Source organism: Gossypium hirsutum, chromosome A03 (genome assembly GCF_007990345.1).
Source record: "Gossypium hirsutum isolate 1008001.06 chromosome A03, Gossypium_hirsutum_v2.1, whole genome shotgun sequence".
Taxonomy (NCBI): Eukaryota; Viridiplantae; Streptophyta; class Magnoliopsida; order Malvales; family Malvaceae; genus Gossypium; species Gossypium hirsutum.
In genome coordinates this window covers 18,516,916-18,538,901 of record NC_053426.1, presented here as the reverse complement: position 1 = coordinate 18,538,901, position 21,986 = coordinate 18,516,916, and the positions used below count along the sequence as shown (strand labels likewise).

Sequence of the window (21,986 nt, the reverse complement as noted above, 5' to 3'; positions counted from 1 at the left end):
CTACATATGACTAAAATCACACAAGTATTCCATTACTCAAGATAACATATGAATAACTTAGATAAAATCACAAATCATGCTTTCATTTGAACATACTTATGAACAAAATGTTTTTATGAATAAAATGTTTTTCTGAACATTCATTTATTTCAGCATACTTCAGTAAAAAGATTGAAACATACTTTAAAATTTATGTGAAATACCTTATTAAAAACTCATGTGAAATGCCTTACCCCCCTTTAAAAAGAAGTAATGTCCTTATTGCGAAAACAAAGTAATGAATGAAAACTAAACACTAGGTAGGGTTGCAAGAAAAGAGAGGTGAGTCATAAAGACTGCTTAAGTAACAAGTCTTTCTCACAATCCAATCCTAGACATGCTCATTCCCATTACCACATCACTTTATTTTCTTTTTATTGAAGAGGAATTTAGCTTATTTTATTCATGCTTGTCATTTTATTATGCGAAAGCAAAAATTCTAACTAGAAAATAACAATAAACATCTAAAAAGAAATAAAAACTAAAGATAAGAAATTCCCCCTTTTATTTATATGACTTATCCACCTCGTCTTCCTCATTTGATGTTTCATCCTCGCTTGCATTCTCATCTTTCCTCTATGACTCTAAGATATAATCTGAGAACTCAAGGACAAAATTGTTAGAGATATTTTTAAAATTATTTCTTACAGAATCATCTCTAACTTTTGCATATTTCCAATAAGCCTGTTGTTGATTATGCATAAATTTAATCATATCTATCATAATTGAAAATTTTGATTTCTTCACAATATTTGAAGAAGTAGGCCTAGGAATAGTCAATTTAGGATCAAGACTTGGTTCAACTAGCTCATTAGCATTCGACTCTTCTTTTAGTTCAAAGATTTATGGTTCCTTTATCGGTTTAGGCTCATTCGGATCGTCTTTTGATTCCGCTTCTTCTATCTCATGAACTAAGTCAGCTTCAATTTTGAATTCATTCGATGACTCATCAGTTTCACTCAATTCAAGTGTGTTTAGCTCATGGAAATTTTCCACTAACCTTTCAAGATCGTGAGCTGTGATGCAACATTGAACATACGGGCCCTTGAGGTTTTCTTTTGTCTTAACTTGGGCCCTTAAGCAAAGTGAAGTGATCAATGATGGGAAGTAAACACTTTCAGTCTTCTTTCTGGCATAATCATGAATCTTCTTAAGAATGATCTTCCCAACATTGATAAACATTTCTGTCATAATTGTATACAACAAAAGAATTCGCTCCATCGAGATGGTGGAACTGTGTGAGATAGGCATGAAACTATATCAAACAAAGTAAAACCATACCTTAGTCAACGGCTTTAAATATTCCCTTCAGCAAGAATGACTACCATACTTTCTTATAATCCATTGGGATTTTGGATTTTCCACAACATTAAGTACTTCTTAAAGAAAATACCAATTTATATTTGTCATCATGGAAAAGTACTCATCTTCTTCAACATCAGGTAGGTTAAAAAAGTCATTAATGGATTTAGAAGTTAGGGGTACCTTCTTACGAACAAGAACTTCAGTAGCATCTGGCTTAGTCAAATTGGTATAGAACTCTCGAACTAACTCCTCATCAGGTAATGATCATGCATCGCAAAAATAATTCAAATTGAAGGCATAAGTCATCTTTGAAATCGGTAAAGGCACAACCATATTATTATTACTTTCCAAGTTGAAACCTTTTTCCGGCATCATAGGTTGATTTTTAAATATTGAATTAAACCTCTCTTTCACTTTTTCATCTTGAATCATAATGGGATTTTTTGCAGAGGTCTTGGAAGATCTAGTTCTTTAACAAGATGTGGACATATTTCTCGAAAATTAAGCAAACTTTTGGCACAAGAAAATGAGAATAATGGGCAATGGGTTGAGAGAAAGGTTTTACAGTGGCAATCGACTTGTGGCAGTAACAAGTTTTTGACGGTGCGAAGCTTATGACAATGATAGAATGCAGCGGCGATAGGGTTACTCCAGCAAAATTCATGTGTAGCAGTATTAGGGGCTTGCAATAAGGAAGAAATTTGAGGATAAATTTTGGGATTTAGGCTGACAGCTAAAAAGGCAAAGACTGAGTAGTTTATGGCTTAAGTTAATGGTTTGAAGGGTTAGGAAAATTATTAAGGTAGAGAGGAGTTTATATAGTTGAGAATTAGGGTAATTTTATAGCTAAAATTTAGCTAATTTAAGTGTCTTGGATGACAAGTAAGATGGAGGGAAAATATGGTGGAAAATTTTGGGTTTTGGGGAACCTTTATGGACGGCAACATGAGTTAAATCTCTCATCTTTGCTGCTTAGGCCTTGAGCTCAAACTGTATTTACAAACTAAATTGATTAGTACTTGGGTCAATTTGACCCATTTATTAAACATAAACAAATTAAATTAAAATTAAAGGTAAAGATAAAAATGGAAAATAAAATTTTTAAAATTAATTAGAAATTTTCTACTCAAAGAATTACATTAAATTAATTCATAGAAGGTTGGAGGGGTCACAACGGTCCTGCTTATGTTCCAATCTCCTTAGACAGAATTAATTAAATGTACTAATTTAAGAAAATGATTTCTAACTTTTTATTAAAGAGTAAAATCATGAAAAATTAAGGGTCTAATAATTTGAACGAGGTTGTAATTCGCTCAACTTCATCATCCTAATATTGCTTGAGACGTTGACCATTAACTTTAAACGTACCTCTATGGTTGTCGTACAATTCTACAGCTCCATATGGATAAATTTTGTGGATGATATAAGGACCTTTCTATCGAGATTTGATCTTTCCAGGAAATAACCTTAGCCTTGAATTAAACAACAACACTTCCTGACCTTCTTTGAACTCACGAGGTTGAATATGATTATCATGCCATTTATTATATTTTTCTTTACACATCTTGGCATTCTCTTATAAAAATAACCTCAACTCCTCTAACTCATCGAGTTGTAACATCCTTCTCTCACTGGCTTGCTTAATATCAAAATTCAATTGCTTCAAAGCCCAGTGAGCTTTATTCTCCAATTCAAGCGGCAAATGACATGCCTTTCCAAAAACTAACTAATAGGAAGTCATTCCTAATGACATTTTAAAAGTTGTTCGATAGGCCCATAGTGCATCATCAAGCCTTCGAGACCAATCTGTTCTGTTTGGGTACACCACCCTCTCAAGAATACTTTTGATTTCACGATTCACCCTTTCAACTTGCCCATTAGACTGTGGGTGATAGGTAGTAGCAATCTTATGCTTCACATTATACCTATCAAGCAACCACTTAAGCCACCTATTTACAAAGTGAGATCCTTCATCGCTAATTATAGCTCTAGGAGTCCCAAACCGTGTAAATATGTGCTTATGTAAGAATCGCATGACTACCTTAGCATTATTATTTGGGTAGGCCTCGACTTCAACCCACTTGGACACATAGTCCATAGCTACCAAGATATACTTGTTCCCATAGGAAGAAGGAAACAGTCCTAAGGAATCAATGCCCCATAAATCAAAAAGTTCCATGTCTAATATTTGTTAAAGGCATCTCATTCCTTCTTGATATGTTTCTAGTTCTTTGGCATCTATCGCAGTTTCTCACATATGCATAAGTATCTTTGAACAATGTAGGCCAAAAGAACCCAACTTGTAAAATCTTTGCTGCTATATGTGAACCACTAAAGTGTCTCCCACTCGGAGATGAATGACAGTGGTACAAAATCTCGTCAATCTCACTTTTAGCTACGTACTTTTTGATCATGTTATCTACACATTGTTTAAACAAAAACAAGTCCTCCCAAAAATAGTATCGACTATCATGAAGGAATTTCTTCCTCTATTGGTACATTATTTCTAAAGGAATTATTCCACATGCTAAGCAATTGGAAAAATAATCAAACCAAGGTGTTTCATAAATTTGTCTTACCTCGAAGATAAGCTCATCATTAATTGGAATAAATGAAAAAAGTTACCTCATTTTGTTCCAACCTTGACAGATGATCGACTCTTGATTTTCAACACCTTTTCTTTCTTTAGTCTCAAGGTCAAATTCTTGGAGCAAAAGTATCCATTGAATTAGCCTCGATTTAGTATCTTTCTTCGTAAGTAAGTACTTAATAGCCATATGATCTGTAAACACTGTAACTTTGGTATCTATAAGATATGAACGGAACTTGTCAAAAGAAAAAACTATAACAAAAATTTCTTTTTCATTTACCGTATAATTGATCTGGGCTCCTGTCAAAGTTCTACTTTCATAGTAGATAGGATGAAAGACTTTGTTCCTTCTTTGGCCCATCACAACTCCAACAGCGAAATCGTTTGCATCACACATCAACTCAAAAGGCATGTTTCAATCAAGTTTCATAATTATTGGGGCTAAAATTAACTATTTTTTCAATTTTTCAAAAGCTTCTAAACATGCTTTGTTAAAATAAAAAACATCTTTTTCTAAAAGCATACATAAAAGTTTAGAAATTTTTGAAAAATACTTTATAAATCTACGATAAAAACTAGCTTGACCTCAAAAACTTCTAACTACTTTCACACTAAATGGAGGTAGTAATCTTTCAATTACGTCCAGCTTTACTTTATCCACTTCAATTCCCTTCTTGGAAATCTTATGTCCTAAGATAATTCCCTCATTAACCATAAAATAGCATTTCTCCCAGTTAAGGACAAGATTCATCTCCTTGCATCTTTTAAGTACCTTAGCCAAATTATTTAAACAAATATTATAAGTGTTGCCAAAAATAGAAAAATCATCCAAGAAAACCTCGACATAATTTTCAACCATATCAATAAAAATTGTCATCATACATCATTGAAATGTGGCAGGCGGATTACATAAGCTGAAAGGCATTCGCCTAAAAGAAAATGTACCATATTAATATGTAAAAGTAGTTTTATGCTAGTCTTCCGAGCTACAACTATTTGGTTGTATCCCGAATATCCATCTAAAAAGCAATAAAATATATTACCTACTAGTCGATCTAATATTTGATCCATAAAAGGTAAAGGAAAATGATCCTTATGAGTGGCTTTGTTAAGCTTTCTGTAGTCAATACAGATTCTCCAACCAATGGTGATCCCACCTTTCTTTGATACACATTATACTGGACTTACCTAAGAACTATTTGAGATGGGGTGAATAATTCCCGCATCTAACCACTTAATTACCTCATTCCAAACTATTTCTTTCATGATAGGGTTAAGTCTCCTTTGCCTATCAATCTTACCTTTTTCACCTTCCTCTAAAATGATTTTATGCATACAGAAGGAAGGGCTTATACCTCATATATCAGCTATGGTCCAACCAATTGCCTTTTTAAACTTCTTTAAAATATCAATCAATTGTTCCTCTTGATGTTTTGTCAATTCCATTAAAATAATCACAGGCAAAGTAGAACTATTACCGAGATAAACATATTTTAAATGAGACAGAAGTACCTTTAGTTCGTGTTTAAGTGGTTCCTCAATTGACAACTTGGGTTGTGTAGATTCCCAAACTTCCAACTATAGCGATTCGAGCCGCGCTGGTTGAATATAACTCCTCAGATTGGCTTCCATCAAAGCCAAACCTGATTACCTTTTTTCATCTTTGAATGGTTTAGAATCTAAAGAATTCTCTAACGAATTTTTTTTAGAATTACATCCCATAGAAACTAAAGTTTCTAATTCCTCTATTACTAAACACTCTTCTATTGAATCGGGAAATTTCATTAACTTCAGAACGTTAAACGTTACCTTATCATCTTGAACTCGCATCATGAGTTTGCCTTTTTGGACATCTATCAACGTTCTTTCCATGGCTAGGAAAGGTATCCTCAGGATGATTGGAACTTCTTTGTCTACTTCAAAATCTAAAACAATGAAATTAGTAGGAAAATGAATTTATCGACTCTTACCAAAGCATCATTGATCTTCCTTTCAGGATATACTAATGATTGATCCGCAAGTTGAAGGGTTACAGTAGTGGGTCTTACTTCACCTATTCCCAACAACTTGAAAATAAATATGGGCATCAAGTTGATGCTTGCTCCTAAGTCGCACAAAGCTTTACCGCAATATGATTCACCAATGTTACAAGCTATCGTAAAGCTTCCAAGATCCTTCAATTTTGGAGGTAGCTTATTTTGTAAAAATGCACTATACTCCTTCGTTAAAGTGACAGTCTCATACTCACTAAGTCATTTCTTCTTGGAAAAAATATCCTTCATAAACTTAACATAGTTGGGCATTTACTCTAAAGCCTCCACCAATGGAATGTTGATGTGTAATTATTTTAAAACATCCAAAAACTTCTTGAATTCTACCTCATGTTTCTGCTTATTCTGTTGAAGTCTTTGAGGATATGAAACTCTAGGTTGATATGGAAAACATTTTTGAGGAGATAAATCTGCAAAAGAATGTGTTAGGGTTTACCTCATCGGATTTTTTAGCATCTGATTTTTCTATTGTAAGAACTTTAACTATTGGTTGAATTTCCTCTTTTTCAGTTGATTTATCTTCAACCATAACCTTTTTAGGATCCAAAATCTTACCACTTCATAATTCAACCATTTTGCAATGCCCCTTACCCAAAATTTCTCAAATTTTTGTGTCACTTGACAAGGATTCTTGTGGTCTACTGTGAAGCTTAGTAGTTAACTGACACATCCGGTTCTTTAGATTTTTTAGTGTTGCTACTTGACTTTGAATCATTGCTTCTTAACTTTGGATCAAAGCGTCATTTTTTTTCCATGTATGCCTTCAAAAAGTCCTCCAAACTGTTCGATGACTCAACTTGAGGTGGTTTTGGGGCTTGTTGGTTAAACCCTTGGGTTTGGTTGAGTCTATGTTGTATCTTATTATTGTTTGCTCTATTTCCTTGGTTACTCCAAGAAAAGTTCAGATGGTTCCAGTATAAAGAATTGTAGAAGTTAGACTGCAATCCTTTTCCACTTCTATTTTGATATTGGTTCCTTATGTAACAAACTGATTCGGGATTTGAAGGGAAATTCTCGAAAGAATGACCATCCCCACAGTATAAATAAGAAACTACTTTATAATGACTTGGTGATTGAGCTACAAAATTATTCAAACCATTAGTGGTAAACTATTTTAACATAGAGGAAATAGAAGATACTTGAGCAGAGAGCAAAGTCCGTGCATCCACTTCATGCACTCTGGCTACACGTCTTCTTAAAAATACTCAATTCATTAGCCATTGGTAGTTTTTGCTTGCAATCCTTTCAATGATCTTGTAAGTTTCATTATAAGACTTAGATAAAATCTCACCATTGGCAGCTTGAATGAGCGTTGAGACCATTATAAAACATCTCCAATTGGATACAATGAGGAATCCCATGATAAGGACACTTACAAAGTAATTCCTTAAATCTTTCCCACGCCTCATAAAGAGATCTGTCATCCAATTGTCGGAAAGTTGTTATCTCATTACGCAACTTTACGTTCTTACTAGATGGAAAATATTTTACCAAAAACCTTTCTGCTAACTCTTGCCAAGTAGATATTGAACTTGGTGGCAATGAATTTAGCCATACTCGTGCTCGATCTCACAATGAGTATGGAAACAATTTTAACCTTAGTACGTCTTCAGTCACACCAGCTATCTTGAATGAATCACTTAGCTCCATGAATAAACAAAGGTGGAAATGTGGATCTTTCGTGGGCATACCACTAAACTAAACTACCATTTGGAGCATTTGAAACATCACTGGTTTCAATTCAAATTGGGGTGCCTCAATATTCGGCATCCTAATTCCCAGATTTAACTCATTGAAGAGTGGCACAATGTATTGTCTAATGGCGTGATCCCTATCATCAGCAATAAGGATTGGTTTGTGCATTTGATTGACTCCATTACGTTGTTTAACATTTTGATTTTCAAGGTCCATCTCAGCTTGTCTTTGAGCAGGCCTCTCACGTCTTCTTTGTCTAAAAGTCTGCTTGATTTCAGGGTCCACGGGTAATAGATCAATAATTTAACCTATGCTCATAAAACTCCTAAGAATAAATCATAAAAAAAGAATAAATAATAAATTATAAATTATAGAGTTAGAAATAAAATGAAATAAAAAAAAATAAGAACCAAATTGTAAAAATAATTTCACAAAGAATGATTAAGGCAACAGTCCCCAGAAACAGCGCCAAAAACTTGTAACGCAGTTTCTGCAAGTGTATGTAGTCGTTCAAGTAATAAGTAAGTAAGAATGAGTTACCGTCTCCACAAAGATTGTATAAGCTTAATCAATTAAGTGCAAAATTATAATTAACAATTTGGTGTAAAAACTCAATAAATTTAGATAGTGATGATTAAATTTTTTTTTAATGCAAAGAATGATCCCTAATGCAATTTAATCTAGATGCAATTTAACTAAATGTATGAATGAAGGCTTTAGCAAAAAAAAAATCAAGATTAAATGGGTTAGGATAATTATATTAATTAATTCAATTCACTTTCATCATGCTTAACATGTTCGAAATTACTTCCAGGGCAACTTGATCTCTTATAGGTTTGGAAACCAAATTAGGTCCTCTCCAATCTTTTACTTAGTGAAATATGAATATTACTAATCATATTAGACTAAAGGTTTCTTAGAATTCATGCAAGGTCACAGGGACATTTACGTTTGCAACAATTTAATTACATAAACCTAAAAACCATGCAAGATAATAGAGCTAACTAAAGATATTATGAACCTCAACTTAGTCGGGTTTAATGACCTAAATTGAGCATTGTACTTTTCAATTATATGTCTATTAGCCGTCATCTAGTTAGGATCGTTTAGCTAATTTGAGTGCACCCAATCACATATGAATGAAATGCATCATGATATTAATTGAAAACATAATTGACTAAGGCACAAAACATGTTATCATGAATTAAATAAATCTCATTAAATTAATATAATGATCCTAGAAGATACGAATTAAAACTTCACAGTTTATGTCAAAAACATAAAACTCAAAGTAAACATGTTTAAAATAAATAACAAGAGGAAAGAGCAAACTCTATTCAGTTCAGCAGCCTTTCAAATCTATTATGATTTATGTGCTCCTCCGTTCTGACTAATGCTTCTTTTACTAAGTGTTTGAGGGGTAGCCAACTAAGGAGTGCTTTTAACAAATCTTTTGAGGATAAAAAATAGATGAGGGATGGACAGCTATGCAAGGGAAAAAGGGGAAAGGAATTGAGATGAAAACTAGTGAGAATGAGAGAAAAATGTTAAGGGATGAGGGATGAATGAGAAGTGAGGGATGGCAAGGTATTTATAAGTGAAGGTAAGGATTTGAGTTTACTAAAAATAGGTTTAAATTTCCTTCCTTCAATCTCTCATGTGGCCGACCATGCTTCAAGGAACAAGGGATGACCAAGTCTTCTCAATTTGAATTTCAAATTCAAGCTAAAAATAGCTATAGAGTGGATAGTTTCAACAGAGAAGTTGTTGAGCTGAATTCTAATTACTTCCCAACTGTGAGGACCTTCAATTAATTATCCCAAAACATATTTTGGGTAGCCACCTTTAAGTGTCGAATTTGGTCTCTTAGTTCCCCTTGTTGGACGGTTCTTCAGTCCAAAACTTCGCAAAAATGTCCATCTTTCACCGTCTTTTTTATTAGGTCAAGTAGTCAACCTCATGCCCCAAATTGCATGGTCCTGCCATCCACATTGATAACTTGTACATGTCCATGTTTTATTTATTTAAATCGTGTCTCCAATGGACCTCCTACATAGTGAAAAATACATACGTTAATAAATTAACATGAATTAATATAAAATATGCATGAAAATCATGTAATTAAGCATAATTTCACATACTTTCTAAATTCATGTCTAAACTTACTAATTAAGTAAAATTCATTTATTTCAATAATATTACCCAAGATACACACATTTATTAAGTAAAAAGGTGGTAAAAATATATTTAAATAACCCTATATAATTTTGAGTATACAATCCCCCTATTGTACCTGCGCTTTGCAATCCTAACAGCCCACACGATGTCGATCACTAACTCCATTCAGTTTTATGTTTTATTTATTTTTATTTGTACTTTTATCTTTATTTTTAGTTTTTTTTAGACTTATATGTTTTATTTTATTTTATTATGCATTGTACTTTTATTATTTTATTTTTTCAGTTATTTTTCTATTTTATTATCTCTTTATTCTTATTAGTGTGCTAAAAAAACATGTACCTCATTTAGAATCTCCTGCGATCCCAGATTTTACTATTCCAATGAAATCATCCAAGTTTAGGCCAGTTTCAATTCTCTTCCTCACTTATGATATTTTTCTTATCATGTTTATATTTGTTTATACATTGAGGGCAATGTACATCTTAAGTGTGGGGAGGATTTTACATATTTATGTGGTATAGTCCATGATTTTTATTTTTATTTTTATTTTGTGTTTAAGTAATTTTCTCAAACCTAACATTGAAGTTCAATTTTTTTTTAATTTAGAGATTTTATTGATTCTGTTTGAGATTAATTTGTGAATTTTTATGCATTGTGTGATTTATACTTTAGGACATAAGGGAGTCAAGCATGATAAGTTTTTTTTAGAAATTATTATTTTAGGTTGTCTCCCTGAACTGAAGCATTAACTTTAAATTTTAAATTTGCAAATTTGACATCAAAACCATAAATTTTTGGGAGCTTTTGAGCCTATAGAGCGTACATTTTATTTCGTGCTCATTTTATTTTTGGTTGTGAGTATGTCAACTTGATTTGTTATTCTAGAACTTGCTTCGGTTATACATGTCGAGACCACATTATTGATTTGATATATTGAGATGATAGTGGCACTTAGGATTTAACCTGCATAACTTGTAAACAACTTACTCGTTGAATTAACCCCTAGTTAACCCACATAACTTGTAAACAATTTACTCATTGAATTAACCCCTAGTTAATCCTGTTGATCCTAACACATTTTTTTTTCTATCACCTATTTGTGTTTACCTGTAACCCACATAATGTCGTAAATCATCCTTTTTCTTGACTCCCTTTTTGTTGAGATTAGATTTGGTAAGTTTCCTAATTATGTTTCATCATTTGCATTGTAGAATTCTCTCTTTATTCTAAAAGAAAAAGAGAGTGAAAAAAATAATAAATGAAAAATATATATAAAAAGAAAAATATTTGCTTGAATCATGAGTCTCATCGTTTGTATAAAAGCTCACATCCACCTTTTATTTCTTGTTGATGTAATTTTTTTTAATTCAACAACTGATATTTTCTAGTTTGATAACTTATTAACTCGAATTGCAACTGTAAACAACATTTTTTCTCTTTTTCGTACCCTTAACATATGCCCCATTACAACCTTGTAAAGACCTTTTCATTTGTGTGTCATCTCGTTATATAGTGGTGGAGATTTGATTTTCAAGCAAGCCTATTGCAATAACATTTCTTGTTCGACTGTTGAGTGCGCGTTATTTGAACCTTAAACACTTTAAGCAAACTTTACTAAGGGTGTTCATTCTTGTTAAGTTGAATTTCAGGTAATTATTGAGATAGGGGAGATGCCTATGTTTTTGTGCTTTAAAATTTTTTGCTTGGATTGCTTGTATTCTTTAGTGTCATTTTAGTTTAAATTTCTAATGTATGATTATCTGTAAATTATCTTAAGAAATTATCCGTGAAAACAATAAATCAAGGGAACTTAACTTGAATATGGGTTGAGAATTTTGCTTGAGGACAAACAAATGCTCAAGTGTGGGGATATTTCATAAGTGCTAAATGTAACATGTTTTAACCTCATTCTTAATTCATTTTTGGATGATTATTCGATGTTAATTGCAAATTTTATAATCACAATCCTTTAAATTCATGTTTTAATATTTAATAGAGCACTTGGGAGCAAAAGGAGTGAAAAATGAGTGAAAACCGAAGATCAAAGCAAGTTGTAGGAGCCACCCGGATTGGACCATTCCATATGGCCAAACCACACAGTCATGTGACCACAAACGTGTGGTAGGCCATGTCGATTTCACAGATTGCGCATCAAACTACGGAAAATCACAATTTTTATGTTTTTCAGGCGTTCTAAGAAGTATATATGACAAAAATAAGAAGATATGAGTGAGCTGTCAAAGAATATTCAAGAAAACAACTAAAAAATATCCATTGAAGTTGAATCTAAAGTAAATTTTCTTTAAGATTGAAGATTCTCATTTGATTTCTTAGGAAGTTATCATGAGTTTCTTTATTTATTTTGATTATAATGTCTTTTGGATGTTTTTAGTTTCAAATATGAACTACTTTTCTAAATACCTAGGGAGATGAACCCTATAATTGATTCTGTAATTTGATGTATTTTTCGTAATAAATATTTAGTTTCTTGTTCTTAATGATGTGTGCTTAATTTTTGGTTTAATATTTCTAGATTATTAATTCATGTTTGATGTGCTTAAATTGGAGGTTGAATAAACCCTGTTTAAGTGTAGATATTGCATAATTGAGTGGAATTGTATACAATCCGAGAAATAGGATGATATAAATCTACCAGATTAAATTCAAATCTAATAGGGAATCCATAGGTCGAGTTAATGCGATAATAGGGGTTTTAATTAGAAAGAAATTTCAATTAATCAACCTAGAGTCAGTTGCTCTTAAGCTCGAAAGAGATATTAGCATATTTTAAGGATTTCTACAGATCAAGGTGTTGAGTAAAGAAATTGTGTAATTTAGATTGGTAGTGACAGATGAAATCTAGGCAGATTCTTTCCTGGATATTGTTTTGCTTCTTGGTCGTTAATTGATTACTTTCATGTTTTATTCTTTGTCGTGTTCATTAATTAATTAGATTAGTTAATTTTAGTTTTAATCAATCACTCGAATTATTTAGTTAAATAATAGAAAGGTAGTAATTACTAGTACTTTTAGTCTTCATAGGAATGATATTTTTGCTCACCGTAGCTATACTATTAATTGATAGGTGCACCTGCCTTAGTCAAATTTTAGTTAGTTTCGTGACGTATCATAGCCTATTAATTATTTGGGCAAAGTCAAATATAGTTTTCATGCCATAGGATTAGATTTTTGTATGATTTTACACTTCGATTTTACCAATAAGGTGTGGAGTGCATTATTACTTCAGATGCCTGATGAGGTACAAAGCAAATTTTACTTTGTCTATACCGATGAGGTGCGAAGCACAATATTTGCTTCGAACATTCTGATGAGGTATTGAGTGTCATATTGGTGTTGGTTAGACCATCTGAGTATTCATCTTGAGTCTGAGTCAGGTTAATAGGAGTTAAAAAAGGTCTGAACTCGATAAATGACAATGAGTTTGTAACAGCCCGATCTTGGGCCTAGTTAGAATAGTGGTTTTGGAACCCCAAATCCGAGGTCAATAAAATATTTTAATATTATTTTATGTGTTATAGCATGATTATATGAGTGCATGAAAATTTTGGTGAATTAATTTTCGCGTTTGTGAGCTTAATTGTGAAATAGGACTAAATCGCATAAAAGGCAAAAGTTTTGTTTTACTACCCAAATATGTTAAATAGCTAGGGAACCAAAATTGGAGGTCTTTAAAGTGAAAATAGGCCCTTTTGGAGAGTGATGACCGACCATAGGGACAAAAAAATTTGAAAAGTCAAAGGTTGGTGGCATTAGGTGACTTTTTTGGTAATAAAATAAAATAAGGAAAAAAACGGTTGTCATCTTTTTTATTTCTTCGTCTTCAACCACCGAAAATGGCAGCAAACATGGGGGTTTTGAAGGTCAAATTTTCAGCAACTTAAATCCATTGCTTGTAAGTGAAATTTGTGGTTGTTTTTGTTGATTTTTGTATTTTTGGAACCATGTAGCTTAATCTAGCAAATGGGGGGATTATTTTGCAAAATGGTTGAAAGTCTAGGTTTTGCCATGAGAGCATTTATTTAAAATCTCAAAATAGGGCCTAATCGGAACAGTGGTTTCGGGACCACAAAACTAACGTTGAAATATTTGTTTTATGATTATTATGAGGCCTAGAATATTAATGCATGTGTTAAAGTTTCATGAAGAAATTCTATGAATAAGGTGTCCAATTGGAACATAAGGACTAAATCGAATAAATTGAAAAACTTGGATTCTAGAAAAAATTTGCATGAAATTGCTTTAGATTATTAATTAGAAGCTCTTAAAGAGCAATTTTCTCGATTTTTAAGTTTTTGGACAAAAATGGGAAGCATGTAAAATTTTGGAAGTTTAGTAAGGAGGGGCATTTTGGTATTTGGTAATAAAATCAATAAAAAGGGAAAATGAAGGAAAAAATTAGCCATCTTCTCCCTTGTACTAGCCGAAATTCTCAAGCCCTCCATAGCTAGGGTTTTCAACATTTTCAAACTCAATAGTAAGTGACTCCTAGCCCCGTTTTTAATGTTCTTTGTATTTTTGAGATCCTTGTAACATGTTCTCTCCATTTCTACCTATATTTTAAGCTAGGGTTCATGTATGCAAAGTGACTCATGTGTGACATGTTTGTTCTTTGATGTTTTATGGGGGAATATGAAAGTCAGATGTGTGTTAAACATCTTTTCCTAAGTGATTTTTATGAAAAGCCCCTAAAAGGACCTTTTTAAAAAAGTTACAAAATAAGTGGTAGAAATGTGAAATGGAGGAAAATGTTGGCTAGTATGAGTTTATAGTGCATTTGACTAGGCTTGGGTAACCAAAGAATTGCATGTATATTATTTTACGAGCCAAAGAATTAAATTGTAAATAATGTGAAACGTTAGGGGCAAAACGGTCATTTTGTCCAAGGGTGAAATTTAGACTCGAAAAGAATAATGTGAGATTTTGATAATTCATTTTTATTATTATAGACCCCGAGGAACAAATTTCGGAAGTCGATCGAGGAAAACCAAAGGTTTTGGAATAACCGAAACGCGAAATCGACACAAATACCAAGTAAGTTCGAATAACTTAAAGTAAATCCAAAATATGCCTAAATGCATGTTTTATGAATGTTTGATAGTTGTATAATAATGATGGCATGAAAATCCATGAAATATGTTAGTAATAATAATGACAAGTTGATAAATGTTCCAATTGAAGTTAAAAAGGAAAATTCGATTGTTAAACCATAGCTTACATGACTTGAGATCCTGTATGTATCACAAAAAAGGATTTAGCCTGGACGAGTAATCCGTTGATCTCAAATATAGGAAGGATCTAGCTTGGACGGGTTTTCCTTGAGGGATAGAGCCTCCCGAAGAATATGTGTGCATTAAGGATTTAGCCCAGACGGGTAATCCGATCAGGGTCCGAATTTAGCCTGGACTGGTAATTTAGATCCGAGCTCATAAAAGGTGTTTGTCACTATAAGGGATTTACCCTGGACTAGTAATCCCAACAACACTCCATGAGTTTATATTATGGGGGGATTTAGCCTGGACTAATAATCCCACCGTAAGATGTGAGGTTCGCGGGAGTGCGTACTTAAGAAGATCACTCTTACGACTTGACGGTAAATAGATAATCCATCAAGATTTTCGAGGTACTCAACGGGATTAACATGAGATATAGAAATGAAAATGTTGGATGATGAGCTCATCTAAGACAAATTATATAATGAATTATTATGGGACTAACTTGATGTTTGAGTGCATGTAATAGGAGGCTATCTTATATTTATTGGATTGGTTGTCTAACATGGTTGTATGCTAATTAATCGGTAAGTTTACTTTCTAGTTATTCGGGCTTACTAAGCATTGTATATGCTTACCCTTCTCTTTTCCTTGTCTTATAGAGCTCGAGGACTCATAGAGATTGGAAGGCGGTTGGAGTATTGTCAACACTATCCATTTGTCTTGTTTTGGTATATAGACATTTCTATTTTGTTACAATGGCATGTATATGTTTTTGGTTACTTGATGTTATATGTCATTGGTTGGCCTATGTAAAGACTTAAATGTTAAACCCATTCTTTTTGTATATGGCCATAAGACATGGCTCATTTCGTTGTGGTTTATGACCTACCAACCATGCAAAGTCACGTTAAAAAAAATGTTTTTATGATGATTGAATGGGGAATATCATAAATAGACATTTGTATTATGGCCAAAACATTTGGAAATGGTTAGGCCGGAATCGGAAATGAAGTGTAACAATGAGACAAGCCTAAATGTGTTTCAATGGGATGGAAATCCTTAATACAAAAAGGGGAATATTTAAGTATGTATTTAACCGATGAGAAGAGGTTGACATACAATGGATTCGTTGATGATAGTCCTTGAGTATATTTGGGTCATGTTAAATGCAATTGGGGTTTTTATATGTGAGGAAATGATGAGGGTAACCATTGGCTTGAAATAATAGCCAAAAAAGGGTCTAAACAGGTAGATACATGGGTAGACACACGGGCGTGTGTCTAAGCCATGTGTGATATACGGTCAACCCCATGGGCGTCTGGTACAGCCGTTTGTCCCCTGCACCTAAAATTTTTAAGTCAAAATGCATGGTAGCAAACACACGGGAAGAGACACGGCCGTGTGTCTCAACCGTGTGGAAGGCACGACCTAGCACACGAGCGTGTGTCTTTGTCGTGTGCCCCTAAATACATGCTGATGTCATAAACAGAATGTCCAGGTTATTGGATAAGGGCGATCACACGGGCTTGTCTAGGTCGTGTGAAATACATTGGCCAGGGACACGGGTGTGTGCTAGGCCGTGTGAAAACCCCTGTATGTTTGAAATAGAAAATAAATTCAAATAATTCTATACGGGTTAGGAACACGGGCATGTCCCAAAGCACATGGGCGTGTACATTGTCTCCATATGGGCGTGTGAGTCTTAACCTTGAAAATTTTTTGAGGTTTTTGGTTTAGTCCCGAACCATTCTCAATGTATGTTTCAGGTCTCGTAGGCCCATAATAGGGACACTAAGTTGTTGTTTAATTGGTCTTAATTTGGAACAAAATTTCATAACCTTTATTTTCTGAGAATGTCCGAATATGTGTCTGGTAACGCCTCGTACCTAGTCCCAGTCTTGGGTACAGGTATGGTTGTTACATTTAGTTGTATCAGAGCTACGATTTAGTCGATTCTAAGACTACCGTAGGGTGTATCGAGTTTAGCTAAACATGCCATTATACGATAATTGATAATGTGACATCTTCTAACTGTTTAATTGTCTTTGAATATAGTGAATATCTTCTAATCAAGTAAAAGATGAGTCCGAAGGAGCTGAGAGCCATGCCCCAACTTCGGTACAACGAGCGGTTTCTAGTAATAGTAGAAGGCCTATGTCTGAAGGTCGGGAAGAGGCCAGAGTCTCCTTCTTCGACATGATGGATGAGTGGTTTGGGGATTATTTGAGAAATCTCCCTAACGTACCACGACGTCCCCCGCCCCCTAACCGAAAGGAAGTGCCACGAGGTATGGCACCTGTAAGAATTGGTAAAACCCCGGTGGATAAGCTTAGAAAGTACGGGGCTGAATAATTTAGAGCTAAGATTGATGATGATGCTAAACAAGATGTGTTTTGGCTCGAGAATACTACATGAGCATTGGACGAGTTATCATGTACGCCTGAGGAGTGTTTAAAGTGTGTTGTATCTGTTCTAAAGGATACTGCATACCGCTGGTAGAAGACTGTATCTTCAGTGGTGCCAAAGGAAAACATCACTTGGGAATTTTTCCAAGCGGAGTTTAAGAAGAAATACATCAGTCAAAGGTTTTTAAATTCGAAGCGAAAGGAGTTCCTGAAACTCAAACAAGGAAATAAGGCTGTATCGGAATACGAAAGAGAATTTGTAAGACTAAGTCAATATGCGACTGAATGGGTTCAAACAGAGCCAGAAATGTGTAAACGCTTTGAAGAAGGTCTAAATGAAGAAATCAAGCTGTTAATTGGGATCCTTGAGATTCGAGATTTTGCTGCATTAGTTGATCGGGCCAAGAAGACCAATGAGCTCAATAATGAAAGGAAGCAAGCTAAGAGAGAAGCTCGAGTTTCGAGCAAGAGGTCTAGGGGTAGGACACTCTCATTTCCCACTAAGAAATTACGGAGCCAACATGAATGCTCCACTTCATTGGTAGAATATTCAGGTAGAGTGAGAAGCTCCAAACGACGTAACCAGAAGTCTTCCTCCTTGATGGTGACTAGCATGCGGACTGTAGATGACCAAAAGCCGAAGTGTAAAAGCTACAATAAATTCCACCTTGGAGAGTGACGAATGAAGAGCGATGCGTGCTATAGATGTGGTTCCTTTGACCACTTCCTCAAAGACTGCCCAGAGTAAACCAATAAAGAGGTAGAATCAGCCCAAAGTCGTGTACTCCTGTTTCACAAGGTATACCTTCGAGATATCCTGGAAGTGCTAGTGGCAGTCAAGTTGCATCCAAAGACACTGCAAAATCAGAGACTCGAACCCCGACAAGAACGTATGCAATATGCACTCGAGAGGAAGCCTCTTCTCTTGACGTTATCACGGGTACCTTTCTTCTTTTTAATACTTGTGTTGCTGCCTTAATTGATCCAGGATCAACGCATTCATACATTTGCATAAGATTGGTGTCTAGTATGAATATATCCATTGAACCTACAGAATTTATAATCAAAGTGTCGAACCCATTAGGCAAGTCAGTCCTAGTTGATAAAGTCTGTAAGAATTGTCCTTTGACGATCCAGGGTCATTGTTTTCCAGCTAACCTTATGTTGTTGCAATTTGATGAGTTTGATGTAATACTTGGCATGGATTAGTTAACCCTGCATGATGTAATTGTAAACTATGGTAGCAAGTATATTGAATTGAAGTGCCCAGATAGTGAGGTTCTACGGGTTGATTCAAGAGAATTGGGTACACCGCCGGTTGTAATTACATCTATGATGGCTCAAAGATATATGAGAAAAGGGTATGAAGCTTACCTTGCTTTTGTACTAAACACTAAGGAAACGAAGTTGAAGATTGAGTCCGTACCAATAGTATGTAAATATCCAGACGTATTCCCAGAGGAATTACCCGGACTACCTCCCAATAGAGAGATAGAGTTTGGTATTGAACTGGTGCCAAGGACAGCTCTTATTTCTAGTGCTCCATATAGGATGGCACCAACCGAGCTGAAAGAGTTAAAAGCACAGTTGCAAGAACTGACAGATAAAGGTTTTACAAGGCCGAGCTTTTTTCCTTGGGGTGCTCTTGTATTATTCGTAAAGAAGAAAGATGGGTCAATGAGGCTATATATAGATTATCGACAACTGAACAAGGTAATTATCAAGAATAAGTATCCTTTGCCAAGGATTGATGATATGTTCAACTAGTTGAGGGGAGCCACTGTATTCTCTAAGATAGACCTGAGATCCGGCTATTATCAGTTGCGAGTTAAGGAATCGGACGTGCCTAAGACATCTTTTAGAATGAGGTCTGGTCACTATGAATTTCTTGTCATGCTATTTGGGTTGACGAATGCACCGGCCGTATTTATGGACCTAATGAATAGGATATTTCAACCATACTTGGACAAGTTTTTCGTTGTATTCATTGACGACATTTTGATTTATTCCAAGGATGAGACAGAGCATGCGAAGCATCTGAGGACTGTGTTGCAGACCTTACGGGAAAAACAATTGTATGTTAAGTTTAGCAAGAGTGAGTTTTGGCTTCAAGAGGTAGGGTTTTTGGGTCATATTGTTTTGGGTGATGGCATTCGAGTTGATCCAAGTAAGATCTCTGCTATCGTTGAATAGAAACCACTAAGATCTCTGCTATCGTTGAATAGAAACCACCTAAAAATGTAACCGAGGTTAGAAGCTTTTTGGGCTTAGCTGGTTACTACCAAAGATTTGTGACAGGATTCTCCATGATAGCAACTCCAATGACGAGGTTGCTACAGAAAGATGTTAAGTTTGAATGGTCAGAAAAATGTCAGTAGAGTTTCGAGAAGTTGAAGAAGTTGCTAACTGAAACTCCAGTTCTAGTATTACCCGAGTCGAGAAAAGAGTTTGTGGTTTACAGCGATGCATCCTTAAATGGACTGGGTTGTGTGCTTATGCATAATGGTAAGGTAATAGCTTATGCTTCACGGTAGTTAAATCCACAGGAGAAGAATTATCTGACACACGACTTAGATCTTGCCGCTATTGTTTTTGCCTTGAAAATTTGGATGCATTATTTATATGGAGAGAGTTGTCCTATATTCACAGGCCACAAGAGTTTGAAGTATTTGATGACTCAAAAAGAATTGAATCTGAGACAACAGAGATGGTTAGAATTAATTAAAGATTATGAGTTGGTCATCGATTACCACCCGGGAAAGGCGAATGTGGTCGCCGACGCGCTAAGCAGAAAATCTTTGTTTGTATTGAAGGCCATGAACGCTCGATTGGCATTGTTTAATGATGGTTCAGTATTGGCAGAGCTAAGGGCTAGGCCGACATTTCTTCAGGAAATTTATAATGCTTAGACTAATGATAGTGACCTGCAAGATAAAAGAACTCAATGTGAGTCGGGCATCGAATCAAATTTTTAAATCGGTTCTGATGGATGTTTGATGTTCAAAGACAGAGTAAGTGTACCGAGGAACGATGAAATTATTCGGAGAATTTTTCAAGAGGCACATGATAGCTGTTTGTTTATTCATCCTGGAAGTACCAAAATGTACTGGTGGAACGGCATGAAAAGAGACATCTCCGAATTTGTATCGAAATGCTTGCTATGCAAGCAAGTCAAAGCTGAACATCTTCAGGGTTATTACAGCCTATGATGGTCCCCGAATGGAAATGGGATAAAATATTTATAGACTTCGTGACAGGATTACCATTAACTCTAAAAAAGAAAGATGCTATATGGGTCGTGGTGGATAAGTTGACAAAGTCAACTCATTTTATCCCTGTAAGGACAGATTATCCACTTGATAAGTTGGCAGACTTGTATATATCTGAGATTGTGAGATTACACGGGGTACTACTATCAATTATTTCAGACAGAGACCCTAGATTCACTTCGAGATTTTGGAAGAAACTACAAGAAGCCTTGGGTACTAGGTTAAGCTTTAGTATAGCTTTTCATCGGCGAACTGATGGTCAGTCTGAGCGGATGATTCAGATTCTTGAGGATATGTTGCGATGTTGCATCCTCGAATTTTAGGGCAGCTGGGAAAAAAACCTGCCATTGGTAGAGCTCGCCTACAACAACAATTTTCAAGTGAGTTTGAAGATGCCACCTTATGAGGCCTTGTATTGTAGAAAGTGCCAAACTCCATTGTATTGGACAGAACTCAAAGAGAGTCAGATTCACGGAATTGATCTGATCAAGGAAACTAAAGAAAAGGTTAAAATGATACGTGACTGCTTAAAAACGGCATCGGATAGGAAAAAGTCATATGCTGATCTGAAAAGAAAAGAGATCGAATTTCAAGTTGGAGATAGAGTATTTTTGAAAGTATCTTCATGGAAAAAGGTTTTGAGATTTGGCCAGAAAGGCAAGCTGAGTCCGCGATTTATCGGACCATACGAGATCACTGAAAGAGATGGACCATTAACTTATCATCTAGCATTGCCACCAAAACTGGAAAAGATTCATGACGTGTTCCATGTATCTACGTTAAGGCGATATCGGTCAGACCCCTCTCATGTGATTTCACCGATGGAGATTGAAATTAGACCGGACATGACTTTTGGTGAAGAACCGGTTAAGATTTTAGCTCATGAGGTTAAACAACTGAGAAATAAAGATGTGGCTTTAGTGAAAGTTTTATAGCATCGACATGGTGTGGAAGAGGCTACATGGGAGCCAGAAGAAACCATGAAAAGCCAATATCTGAACCTGTTTACTGGTAAGACTTTCGAGGACAAAAGTCCCTAATGGAGGAGAAATGTAACATCCCGAAATAGGGCCTAGTCGAAACAGTGGTTTCGAGACCACAAAACTGACTTTGAAATATTTTTTTTATGATTATTATGAAGCCTAGAATATGAAACTATGCATATGTTAAAGTTTCATGAAGAAATTCTATGAATAAGGTGTCCAATTGGAAAATAA

At 34.8% G+C, this 21,986-nt stretch overlaps 1 non-coding gene across 1 annotated transcript; it reads left to right on the top strand.

Moving 5' to 3' along the window:
- The first annotated feature begins 7,339 nt into the window (after positions 1-7,339).
- LOC121225445 (small nucleolar RNA R71) lies at positions 7,340-7,446 on the top strand. The gene has a single exon (XR_005923328.1). It is a non-coding gene; the product is annotated as a small nucleolar RNA R71 (small nucleolar RNA).
- Positions 7,447-21,986: the final 14,540 nt, after the last annotated feature.